Source organism: Elgaria multicarinata, chromosome 11, assembly GCF_023053635.1.
Source record: "Elgaria multicarinata webbii isolate HBS135686 ecotype San Diego chromosome 11, rElgMul1.1.pri, whole genome shotgun sequence".
NCBI classification, from domain to species: domain Eukaryota; kingdom Metazoa; phylum Chordata; class Lepidosauria; order Squamata; family Anguidae; genus Elgaria; species Elgaria multicarinata.
In genome coordinates this window covers 43898206-43904135 of record NC_086181.1, presented here as the reverse complement: position 1 = coordinate 43904135, position 5930 = coordinate 43898206, and positions in this window count along the sequence as shown.

Sequence of the window (5930 nt, the reverse complement as noted above, 5' to 3'; positions counted from 1 at the left end):
TGGCCTAAAAAAAGATATTATAGAGCTGGGGAAAAAGTGCAGAAAAGGGCAACTAAAACGATTAAGGGGTTGGAGCATCTCCCCTATGAGGGAAGGTGACAACAGCTGGGTTTAGCTTGGAAAAAAGGAGGCTAAGGGGAGACGTGACAGAAGTGTACAAAATTAGGCATGGTGTGGAGAATGTGGAGAGGAAGACATTTTTCTTCCTCTCTCAAAATACTAGAACCCGGGGACATCCCATGAAGGTGATGGGTGGGAGATCCAGGACTTCTTCACACAGGAAAGGAACCTCTCGTGCAAGCACTGAGTCATTACTGACCCTTGGAGGGACGCCAGCTTTCGCTGACATTTTCTTGGCAGGCCTTATAGCGGGGTGGTTTGCCGTTGCCTTCCCCGGCTGTTATTACCTTCCCCCAGCTAACTGGGTACTCATTTTACCGACCTTGGGAGGATGGAAGGCTGAGTCAACCCGAGCCGGCTGCCTGAAACCAGCTTCCGCTGGCATCAAACTCAGGCCGTGGGGAGAGTTTCAGCTGCAGAAACTGCTGCTTTACCGCTCTGCGCCACAAGTTAAATTATGGAATTTGCTACCACAAGATGTAGCGATGGCCACCCATTTGGATGGCTTTAAAAGGGGGTTGGATAAATTCCTGGAGGAGGAAGCTATCCATGGCTACTAGCCCTGATGGTTATGTGCTACCTCCGGTGTCAGAGATTGCTGGGGAACATGGGTGGGAGGGTGCTGTTGCACCATGTCCTGCTTTGTGGGTCCCTGGTCGACAGCTGGTTGGCCCCTGTGTGAACAGAGTGCTGGACTAGATGGACCCGTGGTCTGACCCAGCCTCAGGGCTCTTCTGATGTTCTTATGAGGGTATCAGGCAGATAAGGGACGGGAGAAGGCAAGAGATCGAGTGATAGACAGACAGACGCAAATGCGACGAGGAGGAGAGAGGTGAAAAGAGTTGGAACAGTTCTAGTGGGGCAGGTACGACGTCAAAGGCAGGCCTGGTGGGGCAATTGTGGGTGGGGGCTGCAACCGTGGACAGTCAGGCACCTCGAGAGGCTCAGGCAATAATAACAAAATCATAAATTAAAGCAAGGATTAAGTTGAATGCAAAGCTATGGTAGGCTGGAGGTCAGATGGTGCTGTTGAATTGAAAATCCCTTCACCTGGGATTCCTGGTGCGCTAGATCCAGCTGTGGTTTGGGAAAGGCACTCTGTACATGCTCAGAGGCCAACACCCACAATCCTGGGGTGGAGAACCTGCACCCTGGCTCCCTGCCTGCCTGCCAAGCAAGCCAATGGTAGCAATGTTGAGGAGAAGGAGGAGCAGGTGGTGACCGTGGCGGTGAGAAGGGAGGCTCACCAAGGGAGGTGGTTCCATGGGAGGAGGTGTCTTGCCAGAGTGTCCTCGGAAACCGAGAGCTGGCACTGTCGTGGGGGCAGCGGTGGGATATGGACAGATCGAAGTGTGTGGATGGGCAGACAAAAAAGTAAAGAAGGCACCCAAGTAGAACAACAGAGCAAATAACCACTCAAGAGTAAAAACAGAAGCATGTTTTTTTAAAAAAACAACGGTTGTGGGGGTCACGTCTGTCTGGAAACACCCCTCCCCTCTGATCTGGCACTTCCCAATTCCTGGTGTGTGAGGACACGGTTGTTACTTCACGGCGAGAGAACTGCACTCTGCACCTGCTCAAGGGTTCCATTCTTGTATTCACGTGATTTTCCATAGTTGAGCTTTGTGGAGCGCAGAACACGAATATTGCAAAGACAACAAAAAAGGCCATCTTAACGGCTTTGTCCCGGCGGTGGATGCACCGGCAACCCCGGACAGTCAGGCACCTCGAGAGGCTCAGGCAATAATAATAAAATCATAAATTAAAGCAGGGATTACGTTGAATGCAAAGCTATATGGCAGGCTGGAGATCAGACAGGTGCTGTTGAATTGAAGAGCCAGCCGGGAAACCCCAGCCGTTCGCTGGGGATTCCCGGTGCGCTAGCTCCAGCTTTGGTTTGGAAAAGGCACTCTGTGCATGCTCAGAGGCCAACACCCACAATCCAGGGGTGGAGAACGGCTCGGCCCCCAGACTTGCAGGGAAACGGATACGTTTCCTCCTGCAGGCCCCTTTACTGTCTAGCCTTCTTCCCAGTTCTTGAGGCAGACGCTGGAAAGAAGAGGAAGAGTGGAAATGGATATTGACACATCCAGACCGGCGCTGGAGCCCTTTGGGCCCAAATGGTGCTGAGTCAGTTTCCCTCCCCTCCCCACCCGCCTGTGATTTATTACACTGCGGCCTGGACGGCTGTTTTGGCTCCCGCTGGGGACCTGAGTCAGGTCAAATCTGGGATGCTCCAGCAGTGGAAACGGCCTGGAAGAAGGAAGCTATGGGGAGAGAGGGAGTCAGGAATAGTGAGGGGGGTGGGAAGGAAGGGGCCTCCGAGGAGATGCCGTGGGTTCAGTTTCGAGGGCCACAAGTGGAACTCTGTGGTTTGGGAAAGACATGGACACGTGTCCATTCAGAGAGCTCTGGTGAAGGACAGCTTGGCTGTTTGCCATGACAATGCCATGGAACTTCCATGTACAGGGGCAGCGTATCTTAAGGTGGCCGGGTGTCCTGATTTACAGAGGGCAGTCCTCTGTTTGAACGGCTGCTCCCCCTTGACTTTGGAGGCGTCCCCTATTGGGAGGGCTGTCCGATTTAAAGACGAAGGATCGTAAAAGAGCCGCACAAGGGCCTTGATGGCGAACCAGCAATAGTTAGGACGGCAGACTGAGCAGCCGTATGGGTTTACTACGGTGAGACGGATCATATTTCTATTTAAATCATAGCGATTCATTATAAATGTGCCATGAAACACAGAAATTGGCACGTGGAAATCTAATGCAAATCTGTGTCCTCTTTTTTTTGGAGGGGGGCCCCTTACTGTCTTTCCTCTTTTTTGGCCACACCAAAGTGGCCACCTTGAACCAGGTGCTGGGGCGGCGGGTTGGGGGTGAAGGAAACGGAGGAGGGCTGCAGTCTCTGCCGGCCTTCCTGGAAGCATCTCGCTGCGCACACTTGGAAACAGGATACTGGACTAAAATGGACCTTGGATCTCGTCCAGCTGAGCTATTTCTGATGATGGATCGGCTTCATTTGCATCTGTGCTGAAGGCCTCAGGAAAAAGCAATCGGCATACGTGTGGACGTGGAGCATCTCTTGGAACAGGTGAGGGATTTCAGGGCATGCACGAGCATGCGCAGCACCTGTGCACGTCGGCTGAAAAACTATTCTCCGAAACTATTCAGTTTTGGAGACGTGCGAAGCGGCAACTTGTCCGCATGAAACGTTTGAAAATGTCCCGAACCTCAGGCGGGGAACGTCTGTCATGTGTGTGCGGGCGGCAGATTCAACAGCCTTCGCCTCGCTGAACTATATTCCCCCATCAGCTGCCTGGGGATACTGGAAGCTGTAGTCCAACATGTCTGGAAGGTGTCCGGTCCGAGAAGGCAGAGATAAGAGACCTTCCGAGGTGGTACAGGCCTGGGGCAGGGGAGGGCTGTACCACGTGGCCAACTGCCCATGAATTGGACTGGTGGACTAAGAGACAGGGTCCATCTAGTTTGAAGCCGCTTGCTTCCTAGCAAGCTAACGGAAGATTGGAATTCGGTGCTTTCTCTTGCTACCGCTGCTCCATCCCGGCTTTCTAAGCTCCATTGAAGGCTCTTATAGCGGTGTTTCGGTGCATGAATGTGTGTGCGCGAAAGATATGTGTGAGAGAAATAATTGCTCCGGACCCAGATAACAAAGTGCTGCCTTGAGGTGCCGTGCGGGTAAGGTTTATCTTACAGTGTGTAAAAGTCTGGGCCGCTCTCCACGCCTGCACACCCCAGAGGAGTGCCCCTGTATCACTGCACGAGTCACTGTCCTCCGAGGGGAGGCGATGCTGCCCCGCCTTTGCCTTTGCACGATCCAATCCCTCACACCCAGAATCGCTGCTGTCCTGCCAAACGACACTGATTGGATGAAGGCCAGAACGGAGCAGTTTCTCAGACAGGCAATGGTGCCGTCAGGGCTGGCTTATCACATGTTGAAAGAATTGAAGCAGTAGAGGCCGGTGGCTCCGGTGATGGCGGGGCGCTAAATCCGCTCCGGGTTTCAGAATAGCTCCTTTAGAGTTCTGACTGGTTCTGACTGAAACCCGGAACGGATTCACTGCCCCACCGACACCGGAGCCACCAGCACCTTGGACAGCTCCTTTATTATTTATTTATTTTATATATCCCGACTTTTTTCCTCCAAGGAATCCAAGGCGGCGTACATAATCCTCCTCCTCTCCATTTTATCCTCACAACAACAATCCTGTGAGGTAGGCTGGGCTGAGAGTCTGTGACTGGCCCAAAGTCACCCAATGGCTTTTCCATGGCCGAGTGGGGACTAGAACCCGGATCTCTCGACTCCCAGTCCAACACCTTAGCCGCTACACCACACGGGCTCTCCTTGAGAGTTCTGTCTGGTTCTGTCTGAAACCCGGAGCAGATTCACTGCCCCACTGACACCGGAGCCACCCGCCTCCACTGAACTGAAGGAACGCAAATTACCACCTCAAGACCATTAAGTTCAGAAGATAAAAATGACCTTGCTGCTCCTCTGTGTATAAGTAACGGAACGAAATTGATGAGGACCAACCAACCTGGAATCAAAGGACTTGTTTTGGTGTATGTAGGGTGACCCTATGAAATGGAGGACCGGTCTCCTGTATCTTTTAACAGTTGTATAGACAGGGAATTTCAGCAGGTGTCATTTGTATATATGGAGAACCTGGTGAAATTTCCTCTTCATCACCACAGTTGAAGGTGCAGGAGCTATACTAGAGTGACCAGATTCAAAAGAGGGCAGGGCACCTGCAGCTTTAACTGTTGTGATGAAGAGGGAATTTCACCAGGTTCTCCCTATATACGAATGACACCTGCTGAAATTCCCTTTCTATACAACTGTTAAAGATACAGGAGCCCTGTCCTCCTTTTCATAGGGTCACCTTAGGTGTAGCAATTTCTGAATGAACCTCAGCTGTCAGAGATATAACGCTAGAAATTCTGCCTCCTATGGGGTCAGATGGGCTTGCTCAATCACCGTTAAAACTGGGGCCGCTTTCTGCTTTGAGGGCTTCATCTAAGCCAGGGTTGAAGGGCGGATACAGTTTCAGAGAGGCTCTCAGGGCCTGCATCTCAGTGGTGGGCGGAGCAAAAGGGGTGGAGCCTAAAACACCAGCTTAAAGCTCTTACTGCCAATAATTGCACCGTAGGAGAAGCCTTTCAGAATAGGAAAAAGACCATGCGAAAACTGGGAAGCTACCGGATAACGAGTAGTTGGGGGAAGGGGGGGAGCCAGGAAAGCGGTGTGGCCATTTGGAGAACCCCTAAAGCAGCCTTCCTCAACCTGGGGCGCGCCAGATGTGTTGGACTACAACTCCCAGAATGCCCCAGCCAGCTCTGGGGCATTCTGGGAGATGCAGTCCAACACATTTGGAGCGCCCCAGGTTGAAGAAGGCTGCCCTAAAGGGCCAGATTGACACCTTGGGCAGGTGTCAATCTAGCCTCAGGTGCAGTACCATTTTTCTAAACAAACGGAACTCCACCAGAGAGATTTAGGAAGTCAAAATGGGAAGGCGACAGCAAACCATTCCAGGAGGAGGGATGGCTAAGGGGAGGACCACGGGGTACCTAAAGAGCATTGTGCATGAGGAAGCACCACTGAGACACAACACGGAGCACAGAAGATAAAAAGCAGCCCAGTCGTATCTTTCATTGAACCAATTTCAGTTAGCGTTTGGGTCGGCATGCAAGCTTTGGAGGCCCACAGAACGCTTCATCAGGCAGAATGCATTCGAATGGAAATGCCTTGTTGGAGCAACCCAGCGCACTGCCTTCAACAGTGGATAGCCA